The sequence below is a fragment of the Eleutherodactylus coqui genome, chromosome 1 (genome assembly GCF_035609145.1).
Source record: "Eleutherodactylus coqui strain aEleCoq1 chromosome 1, aEleCoq1.hap1, whole genome shotgun sequence".
In the NCBI taxonomy this organism is placed as follows: Eukaryota; Metazoa; Chordata; class Amphibia; order Anura; family Eleutherodactylidae; genus Eleutherodactylus; species Eleutherodactylus coqui.
In genome coordinates, this window is record NC_089837.1 from 465506175 (window position 1) to 465520742 (window position 14568).

At 42.6% G+C, this 14568-nt stretch overlaps 1 long non-coding RNA gene across 1 annotated transcript in view; it reads right to left on the reverse strand.

Moving 5' to 3' along the window:
• Positions 1 to 7374: 7374 nt before the first annotated feature.
• LOC136613072 (uncharacterized) overlaps positions 7375 to 14568 on the reverse strand; it is a 58117-nt gene continuing 50923 nt past the window's right edge. The window contains exon 3 of the long non-coding RNA XR_010790443.1: positions 7375 to 7451. This is a non-coding gene — a long non-coding RNA (uncharacterized lncRNA). The remainder of the gene's footprint in view (positions 7452 to 14568) is intronic.

Consider the following 14568-nt stretch of genomic DNA (forward strand, 5'->3'; position numbering starts at 1 on the left):
CACATAAAGTAACATATATGTATAAAACTTTTAGTGACTTTCCTGGGAGAAAAGAGAATATGGTATACAAAGAGTAGAAAAGGCTCTGTAGCAAAAATCTAAATCAGGTTAATTGTTTATGCTGCTTAGTCTTATGACGGAAAAATAATAACGCCTGGTGTTTGCTGTTCTCCTTCTCAGCTATTTCCCCTGCACTGCTCTGTGCAGCCTCACAAACCCTATAGGAAAGGGAGATCCACCAGACTGTTGCCCTTCTTTTCACAAACCCCATAGCAGGTACATTGGGCTTCTGATAGATGTATGCCCTTTCAACTTTTTTTAACCACCATATATGTGGCCTATATATTTGATGTATCTTCAGTCTACAGATTGACTAATCTGTTTAAAGAAAATGTTCTGTATGGGCTCACTGTTCAGTCTCATGAACATAAAAGGCCTCATAACGTTAAAGGCCGGATAAGGGCAGCGCTACAGCACTGAAAAGCATGCAACCACTCTGGATCCACAGTCTTCTGTCCAGCATGCCGACATCCCCTTTTTCTCTGACTCTCACTGATGCACATAGCAGAGGCGAGTCCATCAAGCTTTTATGGAGGCTCATGGAGTCTCTAGTGCTCCACTCTACAAAGCCATGGGTGCTCTGTGTGCCCCATATAGTGCCTTCATATGGCATCAGACTTCAGAGTTTATGTTGATTTCATATAGACAGAAAAATACTGCATATAAAATCACAAACATATGGAATTGCAGTAGGATCTCAGACTTCCATTGATGCTACAGTACAGCTTTGTACAACTCAAAATTTACCTGTGGTAATTGAAATACCAAAACTGCAGGATGGGGATTCCTAATTAACTTCCTTGATTACCTTTGTCATGCATTGAAGTATTTGTCCCTGTTACCTATTACCTCTAAAGTGTGAACTATTCAAAAACAAAGGTGCAATCATAGCAGTAGAGGCAATAGATGGAGAGCAAAAATTGGATATTATTCTATTACTTATCCAATTTACCCCCCAAAATTTTCTTTAGTTGCTGTTTTACATACTCTTGATTTGAAACTCTATAGCAACTGGTTGTGTAGCCGTACAGGAATGGAGTATAATAAAGTGGGATAGCCAAAAAAAGAGGACAACTCTCTGAAAGCATAATTACATAGTAAGTAAGGCCAAAAAAAGACATGTCTAGAGATGAGTGAGCACGCTTGGTAAGGGCAGTTACTCGAGTGAGCCTCGCTCATCTCGAGTAACTGCCTTCTCCTCTGAGCGTGCTCGGGGAGGCAGCGGTGGTGAGCAGTGGTGGTTGGCGGGGGGGATTTCTCTCGCTCTCCCCCCGCTGCCCCCCCCCCCCGAGCACGCACAGAGGAGAAGACAGTTACTCGAGATGAGCGAGGCTCGCTCGAGTAACTGCCCTTACCGAGCGTGCTCGCTCATCTCTACATATGTCCATCCAGTTCAGCCTATTACCCCCCAATGTTGATCCAGAGGAAGGCAAAAAAAAACAATTTTCCTCATTCAAGGGGGGAAACAAATTCCTTCCTAACTCCAATCTGTCAATCAGAATAATCCCTGGATCACCAACCCATCTGAAGTTATTAATGATTGTAACTTGGAATATTGTATCACTCAAGAAAGACATCCAGGCCCCTCTTGGACTCTTTTATTGAATTCATCATCACCACATCCTCAGGCAGAAAGTTTCACAGTCTCACTGCTTTTACAGTAAAGATCCCCCTTCTATGACAGTGTAGAAACCTTCTTTCCTCTAGAAGTAGAGGGTGCCCCCTTGTTACAGTCACAGTCCTGGGTATAAATAGATGATGGGAGAGATCTCTGTATTGTACCCTGATATATTTATACATAGTTATAAGGTCGCCCTTAGCCGTCTTTTTTCTAAACTAAACAATCCCAGTTTTGATAATCTCTCTGGGGGTTGTAGTCCACCCATTGCATTTATCACATCTTAAGGACATATCATTAAAAAGTTTTTTTCTTTAATTTAGGGGAATGCATGGTCTTAAAGGTGCATTCCGTTGACTATTGGCCGAATGTCTTGTCCTGATTGCAATGAGGAGCTGGAAGTGTAATAGGCAGCAGTGCTATCATTAATTGCAATGGGAGTGAAGCTGGCTATTACACTTCAAGCAGTGACCAGCAATGATGACCTTTGGCCCGCTGAACGGTGGGCATCCTGAGTCAATCAACTATTGATAACCTACCCTTAGGATAAGTCATCAATAGTTAGTCCCAGAATATTTTTCAGGAAAGTTGAAGAATGCACAAGCTTAACATCTGGTCCCATGTCATGTTACGTTTCTGCATGTTGCATCTGTACACAGCAAGGGTTATGATTGCTTTAGACCAAAACCAACAGACTCTCATACACCTGGAGCAAACACACATGACTACTATAAGAACGTCAGCGCAGATGTGCCTGAATGGAGTTACCAGAAGAGCATCTCGCTCTAACAATAGGACACACTACTGGAAAAATAGCTCCATAGACTGTTGAGATGACAGACTTTAGTTTACAATGAACAACAACCGCAGTTCTACATATTTATAATGTTTCCAGCGTTTGCCTTGCCATTAATATTAAAATGACATAGAAAGCAAACTACTCAAATTTGTTCGTCACGTAATCCAAACAAAGCTGGTATTTTAATGGAAATTTATCGACTCCTGTCATGTAGATGCAATAAAAATCAGCAAAAGTTTACAAGACCGTGTTGCTTTTCCTCTTGCTTGAAGGGATTTTGAATCACTTCAATATGCTTAACCGAGGTATGGTTCATATTAAAAAGCATTTATTTCAGAATAAAAATGCAAAAAAGTGCAGAGAAAAAAAAAGAAACAGTTTCTAGCCCATTCAAATCGCTGTAAAGATGGAACGCTAATGCTAAATAGTTATTATTGAACAACTCTGTAAAGTTAGTACAAAGTAAAACTCTAAAGCAGCGCCAGATTATGAAAGGGTAAAGCAATTGCCAAGGGGCCTCACCATCCCATAAGTGATGGAATTTGTTATACTATATGGTGGAATAAATGATTATACAAATTTTACTAAATTTTAGTGATAAGCGAACTTTTAAAAAGTTCAGTTTACCTGGTTTGCCAAACTTTTGCAAATTAGTTCGAACTGAACCAGAAGTTCACCAAAAGAGCCATAAAAGCCCTGTATAACACTCCAAGTGTTAGAACACCAGTGTTCAGAACTAGTGTTGAGCAAACCGAACCAGTAGAACCCTGTTTGGGGTAGAACTTTACTAAAAGCTTGGTTCGGGTCCATGCCAAACTGAACAAAATTCGACCCGCAACAGTGTTCCTCTTTTTCACTTCACTCAACACTAGTAGATGTTATCACGAGAGATGAGCAAGCATACTCGCTAAGGCAAACTACTCGAGCGAGTAGTGCCCTATGCGAGTACATGCCCGCTCGTCTCTAAAGATTCGGGTGTCGGCGGGGGGGAGCGGCGGGGGAGAGCGGGGAGGAACGGGGGTGGAGATCTCTCTCTCCCTCTCTCCCCCCCCCCCCCCCCGCTCACCCCTGCTCACTTCCGCAACTCACCGCTCACCCGCGCCGGCAGCCAAATCTTTAGAGACGAGTGGGCAGGTACTCGAATAAGGCACTACTCACTCGAGTAGTTTGCCTTCGCGAGTATGCTCGCTCATCTCTAGTTATCACTATGGGTGGGTAGAGCTCTATTCTTCTGCCTGGTGTGTAAACTATAAAGAAGCTGATGGTCGAGCATACATGTTAATTGCCAGTGCTTATTAGCAGTGCTTACCTCTCAGTTGAACAAAGTACTGGGTATGCCAACATACCTCTATTCAGCCCTAATCCAAAAGGACGGATAAGACCCAGAATGAAATGATACGGAAGTAAACACATGGAGGCAAAAAAAGGGGTAAGAAAGTTTAAGAATAACAAAAAGATACTGAAAAGAAAATTTGGAACAAAATAGAAAAGGCCCAAACAGACAAACACAATCAATGCGAAAGGTAAAATAGGAATGAGGATAAAACATGCAAATTCAGAGGAGAATAAGAAAGGGTATAGAAAAAGAAATGTGGACAAAGAACAACAGAATAGTTATAAAAACAGCTGAAGTCAAACAGAGGAACATAAAATCAGGAAGTAAAGAAAAAAGCCAGAATCTTGACAGCAGATGTTAGCAAGACTTGTGCCAAGAAAATACTTAATAGATATTACTATATCAGTAATTTGTAGTAGTATACTATGTTATTAAAGGGCTTATGCAGGGTGTGATAAAAGGCTCTACTTCCCTGCAGAAACAGCAGCAGGATAGTCAGTGCACTGCATCTGGTATTGCAGTGTAACCTTATCGGTTTAGGCTGGAATCACACATGACATTTTTGTATCCGTTTTTTGAGTTAAACACAGCAGCGGATATAAAGCAGATGAGACGTATCAGTCTTTCCTTTCAGTTGTTTTCACACGGCCGAGAAAATTGCGCAAGATTTGTGTGTGTGTTCCGAGATGGACAAATCCCGCCCGAATATGAACCCCATTCTTTGAATGGGTCATACATATGAACCATTTTTTCCTGCATCACACCGCAATGCGGGAAACAAATCACGTCATGTCCTATCTTTGGGCAGGTCCTCCATCGCATGGCCTATTGTTTTCAAACCGCCTCGCAGTACTCAGGGGAAGTAACTAATTGTTTTCAATGGGGAAACCTCGTATTGCATCGCACAGCATTGAAAACAATAGGTGATGCAAGAGCATGCAGTAAGATAGAACATGCCACAACTTGTTTCCAGCATCACTCATGTGTATAACCCTATTCAAAAAAATGGGGTTTATATTCGTGCGAGATTTGTGCATCTCGCAACACACAAATCTCGCATGATTTTCTCGGCCGTGTGAAAACGGCTTTATACTTTCCCTTTTCTTTAGATTCATTCCTCGCCTTGATACAAATTTTTTGTTAATTTTTTTCCCCTATTTTAATTCCAGAGGTTCTAACAAGGTTGTCATTGCTATTTAGAGTCTTTTTTTACTTAAATTTTTCATTACGTATACTTTGGAGCAATAAAAAATATTACAAATGTGGTTCCTAACTTATAGCTGAAAAAAAGAGTGGGGGAAATTTACTAAGCGCAGCATTTCCTGCGGTGGGCTTAGTACAACTTCTGCAGGCGCACGGTGTGCTGAATACATGAAGAGGTGCATGCCTCTTCTTGTATTCGGCACATCCCAGACAGCTCTGTGCACCTAGAAGGAAATATACACCAGATCCGACCTGGCGTATATTTCCGGCATAAGTTATGTCAGTCTTTGGTGTAGTTATACATAAATCTATCAGTCTGGGGTGGCCATGCCTCCTTCTGAAAGCCCCGCCCACTTTTTAAGAAAGTGGTAGGGCCAGCACAGAAAGGAGAAAAGTCACAAATTTTTCCGCAAAAAACACGAACATTTAAGACTTTTTAATGCCAGAAACTGCTGTAAAATGGTTTGTAATGAGGCCCAATATGTTAACCAAGTATTGTCAAACAAACTATTATCAGTTTCCCAACTGAGCAGAATTTTTCGATAGTCCAGAAATTAAGTTTGCAATCCAGTCAAACCTTCCAATCAGATCTGAACCTTGGGTTATTATTTAGCACACTAAAACCCAACCAACAGTTATTATTTACTCCTTTTACTACATCCATTAAAGATGGGATTGAATTATCTCTCCAACATTGGGCAATGAACGCTCTTGCTGCGATTAAAATGTGAAGGAGAATAGTTTGGAGGGATCTAGGGTAATCATCTATGCCTATAGCTAAAATAGCCAGTACAGAGTTTGGGAGTATCTGAATACTGCATACATCAGACATAAACTGGAAGATTTTAGTCCAAAAAGCTGATACATATGTACAGTCCCACCACAAGTGTGAAGGAGCCATCTAAGAGGTTGCATCTCCAGCATAGTTTGGAGAACCAGAGGTAGATCCTATTAAGCGTAAATTGGGTAGGATGCCATCTGTATAATACTGAGTATCCCTTTTACTACATCCATTAAAGATGGGATTGAATTATCTCTCCAACATTGGGCAATGAACGCTCTTGCTGCGATTAAAATGTGAAGGAGAATAGTTTGGAGGGATCTAGGGTAATCATCTATGCCTATAGCTAAAATAGCCAGTACAGAGTTTGGGAGTATCTGAATACTGCATACATCAGACATAAACTGGAAGATTTTAGTCCAAAAAGCTGATACATATGTACAGTCCCACCACAAGTGTGAAGGAGCCATCTAAGAGGTTGCATCTCCAGCATAGTTTGGAGAACCAGAGGTAGATCCTATTAAGCGTAAATTGGGTAGGATGCCATCTGTATAATACTGAGTATCCCCAAAGGAATGAAGCAGTGGTCACACATGTACACTACTACTCTTAAATATTTCAATAGGAATGCCAGAGATAGCTTGTACATGCTGTCCCTGGCAGTCCCATTGAAATACTGTAAATAGCTCCGTAGTAGTAGTGTGCATATGTCACCACCACTCTACTCATTGGACAACAATTGGGACCCCCTGTTCTCGTGATCAGTAGGGTTTCCAGTGGTGAGACCGATACCAATCATACTTATAGCTACAATACTTATTGTGAAACAACTCTTTTATGCTTGTATAAAGACATAGGATACTGCAAAACTTCAATCCAAGGAATTCTGTGGTTTTCTATTAGAGGTAAGTGGCATTTTGGTATTGATATGAGTCAAAACGTGTACAAAAATACATATTGAGTGCTTCAGAACTTCGAAGTTTGTGGTGCTGATATCAGATACTACCAAGACTGGGACTAACTAGGATTACTACGCCAGGTATGATGATGATATACATAGTGGCTGGAACTACTATTGTATACTATATTACTTACACTAGTTGTGGCATAATTGTATTCACGCTGTATGGGTTGTATATCTGCAACTAATATATGAGCACTATATGGTGGACACTATTGTTTATAAACAATATGTTCTAAATAATGGCTCATTGTTTCCCAGGCTTTTCCTCTTGCCCTTGTGAAACATCTTGAAATGGATTGCACACATCTGTGCAGAGGTGGACACAGACAACAAGAGGCCCTAATGCATAGAAGCATATGAGCCGCTATCTTTCCAACTGCTAATTCGATGAGAGCTACTGTACAGTTTGTATGGCTCGCCAGAAAATCCATCACCGTTCTGCCTATCAACTAATTATTCTGGGCCACAGATGGAAATTATTAGTGTAGCTCCTTCCATGAAATCTAATATAAGGTACAAAGCACAATTATTAGTAGCAATGGACCCCAGTACTATATGATATGTCTATACTTCAGATTTTTACTTACCAAGTACATTGGCGGGTAATGCACAAGTTCCATCGATGCCCACAAACTCGTTGCTGTCAGTCATGTTGCCATCTCAGCCAATCAAGTCAGCACCATCTGGGAGCTGTGGTAGCAGTAATTACATGAAATGTATTTACAATAAAAATTGTACATTTATAAAAAAAATTTTATTCGACTTTGTTTCTTTTACTGAGAATTTTACGACCAGCTCTATAGTCTCATACAATCAAGTATGTGAGAATTGACACTGTGCCTAGAATTTGAAGAAGGGGCTATACATATTGTCTCAAAGCATAAGGCAACAAATACATAATACATGGCCAAGGCCTTTTCTGTACTATTTCATTTAATCTCCGTAATATGCCTCCACCCTCCCAGAGGCCAATAACTTTCAAGCATATGGTTTACTTTAACGTTGTATATGTGAAGAATGAATACAAACACAACCTTCAGGGAAATCCTATTATAATTTCCTTGTTACTAAAACTGAGAAACAAATGTGAGCATAAATTTATGGGATTGGTAGGAAAATGTGAGTTTCTAAACTAAAGAATGAGGCAGTTCTGGTAAGAAACAGTTCTTTGGATTTTGACGATAGAGTCGGAGTAGTAGTAGGTAGAGACATAGGAAACAAGGGTCACGATATACAGTATACCCTAGGGGTAATGATAAAGTTTGCTGTTAAAGGGATTGTCCTGGTATGTACGATTAAAAAAAATGGCAGCAAATGTGTAAAAACAATAAAAGAAGCCATACTTACCAATTTGCTGCCCGGGCAAACAAGCGCTGCAGTTCCGGCGGTCCCCTTGGGTTCTGTTTGCAGCCAATCAGAAGCAACAGTCACATGCCATTCTCCTGGCATCATGGCTCCCAACATTTGAGCTGTGATGCCAGGAGAACAACATGTGACCATTGTGGCTTCTGACTGGCTGTAACACCCAGACAACCTCATTAATATATACTAAAGCTCTGGCTACAAGGAAAACTTTCACTAAGGCCAAATGCACACAGCCGGTCAGATTCCACATGTGGGATACTGCAGCCGAATCCGACCAGGTGACCCCTGCGGACCTGTCCGCAGTGTTTCTTCATCTGCAATGCGGATGTCCCGGCCATCACATGCGCAGTACAGTTGATGCAGCAATGTCTCTAGGCAGTGACAGCTGCAGATGGGTCGCGGATCATACAATCATACTTCAATGGAAACCATCCGCGCGGAATCCGGCTCAAAATACAGCATCCTGCAATTTCCCTCCCTACAAGTGGAAAATCGCTATGGATTTCCGCTCGTGTGCATGGAAACCTGCTTTTACATAGCATACTATGACCGGTATCTGCTGCAGAATCCGGAGGCGGACTCCCACTCTGGATTCCACAATGCAAATCGGTCCGTGTGCATTGGGCCTTACTGACAGAATCTTGACCCAAGATACACCAATATAATGGGTTCAGGATACAAAGGGTTATTTGTGATACCGTTGCAGCAAACTAAGTTTGACACTTCATGAAGTCATTGAAAAGTTAAGTTAAAGTGTGCTGCTACTGTGCATTTGGCATATTAAGTGTTATATGAATGTTTTTCTCCGACTGGGTTACGGTGACGATCGCTACGTATTTCTGACTTCCTGCATTCCCAGTATGCAGGAACATACAATGCAGATCAAACTAATCAGACCCCTGTCCTACATTCAGTGGTTTTTGGTTTTTTAGCTTGCCTATGCCGTTCGTAACTTGACTTTTTTTGTGCTTTGATGACCAGAGCATAATTGCCCTTTTTGAAATGCAGCGTTTTAAAGATGATTTTGTTTGTTTTTCAAAATTTTTAGATATGGCGCTTTCTTCTTATTTAAAATTGCATCTAATATGATTTAAATTTGTAGGTCCTACTTTAGAAACGAAAATCATTTTTTCCAATTTGTTGGTTCAATGAATAATAGCTAGCCTGTAAATGAATTCTCTTGGAGTATACCAATACTGTCACAGCGCCGCTGGGTGAAGAGTGAGGATGCGGTCCCATGTGACATCATGCCATCAACCCCAGCCTACTACATCCTGATGTTGGCTCATGCTCACTGTCATTTCAGCACTGGGTGGCAACAGTGGGACATCTCCTGCTTTTAATGGGTAGATTGGTTGGCTAGAAGGTAGGAAGCCTAGTCCCCATTAGTCTGTGTATATTTTTTCCAGCCCCTCCTCTCAGTTGGCACCAGTTATACTCCTGAATTAGTTGGTCTGGTCTGACTTGCTGTTAATTTAATATCTGTCTGACTCCTGCATTACTCCTGTCTGATACCTGTTTGATACCTGGTTTACTTATGTCTGACTCCTGTCTGACACCCTGTCTGACTACAGTCTGTGTCCCGGTTAACTCCTATTTGATTTCCGTCTGAAGACCAGCAGTTCCTCATTTTGACCTGCTTATTTATCAATCTAAGGACCGTTTAACACAGGACGACTTGTCTTCTCTGCGATAATTAATCATTCCTGTGCTTTTACACAGAAATGAGCATCACTAGTAAATGGAGGTGTAGCAGGGCGTGGATTGTTCCGGTCTGCCTGCAACTATTCACAGTAACCAGGCAGTCGCTCATAAGCGAACAACTACCTGTTTACACGGACAGATCCATCGTTCAGTTTTCTGCATGCATAAAATCAACGACGAACGAGAAGTGAACTAATTTTTGTTTGTCGTTCAGTTGGGGCATGCATTTACACTGAATGATAACCATTCGGATTCCTGCTGGATGCAGGAATCTGAACAAATTTCGGCCCATGTAAAAGGACTCTAAAGGCCCATTTATACACGCCGATAATCTTTCAAACAACTGGCCATTAACACTTTAACATCTTCATTTGCAGGTAAAAGGGCCTCCAGGAGCTGTTTGCAGAGCCCAGCTTGTGATTAATCACAGGCCCAGCTGAGCACACAGCTGCATTGTTCTCTTCATGGCTGCCAGTTACCAACTAGGGAAAATCAGGGTCACCCCATGTTTCTGATGAGGAGCTATCCAAATCAGGTTTAGGAGCGGTTCCCCAGGTTTCCTTATTAATATATTTTACTGTACTTATTAATATACTGTGTGTATATATGTCCTGCATGAACATTATATCTATACCCATGCAGGCTACGTAAGATAAGCCCTGCATTGGCGTGATGGGTACCAAATGTGTGAACAGAACAAATTATGTCGCACCTAGAACAGAGATCCTATTTTATAGGTGTTTTCATGACTAGTGCCATCAAACCTAGTATGTTAATTAAGGGGCTTTTGGCATACAGACTGTGTCATTAGTTTGTTAATTATGTGACATGGACAGGTAGAGAAATGTTTCTATTTTTTCCAGAAATATCACCAATCTTGTCCATTTTCTTGGTTTTGGTATTGCAGCTCAGCTCCCCTCGAATGGAAATGAGCTGCAGTTCCCAACATTGTCCACAAGCTAGAGTGGAGCTATTTCCGCAAGATAGCAAACTCATTACATCTTCTCAGAGATTATCCGAAGGTGAACATAATGTACAAGTTGACTTTTTGAATTTTAATACATTTCTGCAAACAATTCTAGAACTGTAGAAATAACTAGAATGATACTTAAAAACATGCAGAACTATAATAAAAGCTGAAAGTTATATAGTATGAACATACAGAACAAAGTCTACTATACAGTACGGCAGAAGGAGATTGAATTGTTTTCTATTACAAGACCCTTTAAAGCAGAAATGGCATAAAGAGTGAATTACTTGGATGATCTGCTATGGTCAGTAAGTGCAGTCTGGCTGCGGACCAGTGAAAACATCTGCTGAGGGATCAACAATCTCACTGTTTGAGTTGCTCCGCCTCAGTATTTGGCAATACATTTTTAAATGCCACCCTGCCCGGGGACATTCACACCCTTAGCATTTGCCTTTCTCTGACGCAAGGCTCAGGCCTCCTGGTGAGGTTTGAGGCGTCGTTGTGGCTTGTTGCGTCATGGCTAAACTCTGTGGAAAAAACTTGTTCTATTATACGTTCGCCTTAACTACAATTTGCTCCTGTAATGTGGAAACAGTCTCAGTTTGTAGTTGCATTGTTTTGGCTCGGCATACTGGGAATATTTTGAAATCGTAGAAATGTTCTTATAAAACTGTCACAGGAAGTATTAACCAAGACCCATAAAGATTGTAACTATTTGCATGGCATCCCTTCACTATTCCAGAGATACAAAGATTGGCTTGATACTGGTGTCTTTGCCTGCATAAAATGGACAGTGATTAAAAGGTGAACGATTATCGTCATCGTTTGTTGATTGGCGCGAGTTTAGACCAAACGATATCATTCACTTTCGCTCATTTGAATGATTTTTTGAATGATAATCATTACGTCTAAAATCACCTTAAGAGTATCACCACTTATGCGTAGCAGACACCTTAAGCAGGAAAATAACCGGCACCCATGTAGAGGCGGACCCAGAGTAAATACACTTCCATTAAAACTGATTGGCTGGCTAGGGAAAATACCTCCCTGTTGGCCAATCAGTTCATACACCACAGGAGATGTTGAAGCAGGGAAGGGAACTGTCGTGGCTTGTCAGTCACGGTGGCATTGTGGCATGGTGGCCATGACACAGGGTCTGACCTGTCACCCAGTTACTATGCAGAGAAAGGGTTAATACTAGAGATGAGCAAGCATACTCGTCCGAGCTTGATGCTCGCTCGAGTATTAGGGTGCTCGAGATGCTTGTTACTCAAGACGAGCACCCCGCGGTACTCGTCTTGATTAAATGAGCACTGACCATTGAATTCAATGGAGCCGGCAATACAGCTGGCTCCATTGAAAGCAATGGGCTGCCGGCGATCGCGGGATGAATTGTCGGGAAGGGGTTAAATATATAAGCCCTTCCCCGCAATTCATCCAGAAATGTGTAAAAATAAAAAAATATATATACTCACCTGGTCCCGGCAGACGGAGTTCAGCGCGGCCAGCGGCAGTCCTCCTGAACTGCTCTGAACAGCTGTGAGTAGTATTCAGCAGCCGGGGATTTAAAATCCCCGCCTGCTGAATGAGCTGCCTCTAATTGGTCACAGCCTGACCAATCAGAGGCAGATCTCACTCACACCCATTCATGAATTCATGAATGGGTGAGTGACTGCTGCCTCTCATCTGATTGGTCTCGCTGAGCCAATGAGAGGCAGCAGTCACTCACCCATTCATAAATTCATGAATAGGTGTGTGAGTGAGATCTGCCTCTGATTGGTCAGGCTGTGACCAATTAGAGGCAGCTCATTCAGCAGGCGGGGATTTTAAATCCCCGGCTGCTGAATACTACTCACAGCTGTTCAGAGCAGTTCAGGAGGACTGCCGCTGGCCGCACTGAACTCTGTCTGCCGGGACCAGGTAAGTATATATATTTTTTTATTTTTACACATTTCTGGATGAATTGCAGGGAAGGGCTTATATACTTAAAGGGGTTGTCTCGCGAAAGCAAGTGGGGTTAAGCACTTCTGTATGGCCATATTAATGCATTAATTAATTCCAGGAGGCTGGAATCAGCAGACGTGATGGGGTGGAGCTACGCGATGACGCGTAGAAGGGGGCGGAGCCAGAACGCCGCTGATGCCGAACCGAGCCGAAGGCAGAAGACCCTTCTGCGCAAGCGCGTCTAATTGGGCGATTAGACGCTGAAATTAGACGGAGCCATGGAGACGGGGACGCCAGCGCAGGGAAGGTAAGTGAATAACTTCTGTATGGCTCATATTTAATGCACGATGTATATTACAAAGTGCATTAATATGGCCATACAGAAGTGTATAACCCCACTTGCTTTCGCGAGACAACCCCTTTAACCCCTTCCCGACAATTCATCCCGCGATCGCCGGCAGCCCATTGCTTTCAATGGAGCCGGCTGTATTGCCAGCTCCATTGAATTCAATGGGCTAACATGGTTCTGCCGGGACAAGCTGAGTATATTTTCTTTTATTTTTACACATTTCTGGATGAATTGCAGGGAAGGGCTTATATATTTAAGCCCTTCCCGACAATTCATCCCGCGATCGCCGGCAGCCCATTGCTTTCAATGGAGCCGGCTGTATTGCCGGCTCCATTGAATTCAATGGGCTAACATCGTTCTTCTCTGCCACAGCCGTTACAGCTGTGGCAGAGGAGAACGATCTTTATGCTGACAGTGCGGGGGGGGGGGGGTCTCACTCTTGCCACTATTGTGGCTTAATAGTGGGACCTGGGAACTTGAGATGCAGCCCAACAGGTAGCCCCTCGCCTGCCCTATCCGTTTGTGTGTCATTCCCATCACTTTCTTGAATTTCCCAGGTTTTCACAAATGAAAACCTTAGCGAGCATCGGCAATATACAAAAATGCTCGAGTCGCCCATTGACTTCAATGGGGTTCGTTACTCGAAACGAACTCTCGAGCATCACTGAAAGTTCGACTCGAGTAACGAGCACCCAAGCATTTTGGTGCTCGCTCATCTCTAGTTAATACACATTGTGCAGAGATTGCTAGCTGCTCTACCTATCAGCTGGTGTGGAGAGCTTTATATTCTTACCAAGCCCTCTTCCTCTTGCTGTTGATTTCAGTTCACTAGAGGAGAGGTTGGAGCTGGGGACATTCTTGGGTGATAGCTCCCATTACAGATAAGTGTTGCTTTATTCCTTTCTGTTGTTTTTGGTACCCTTTGTTGTTTGCGTTGCGGTGCCAGTCCATCTCTCCAGGAGTTGTTATAGGGATAGTCAGGGCCCAGAGGAAGACAGCAGGGCTGTCCTTATCAGGACAATAACTCTGCTTGCAGCCAGGGACTCCTCACTATGTTTGTAGGGACACATTCTTTCCATCTACCTGGAGTGGTGCTCACTGTCCCGCATTGCGTGGTGTTTTATACTTACGTTCAGTGTGAACGTCACCCTGCGTCCGTGCTGTGGCGAGATGCGCCCGGCGGACGTGACAAGAGCATCAAACAGTAAGGGATTCTCAACAAACGATTCCTAAGGGAACTTCTGCAGTGACAGGAACTCATTGCGCCGATAGTGCAGTCGCATGGACTAGAGTTGATGTCATGACGTCCCCCCAGCTGCACTTTCTGATTGCAGCTTGCACACTGCAACATAAAGACATAATGGGCCTAAAAGAGTGTGCTAACAAGAAGCGTCACTATTGCCCTTAGCCACCAATCAGATTCCAAGATTCATTGTGCTTCAGCAGTTTGTTCTTTTTTACTTTATTTTCTGTAA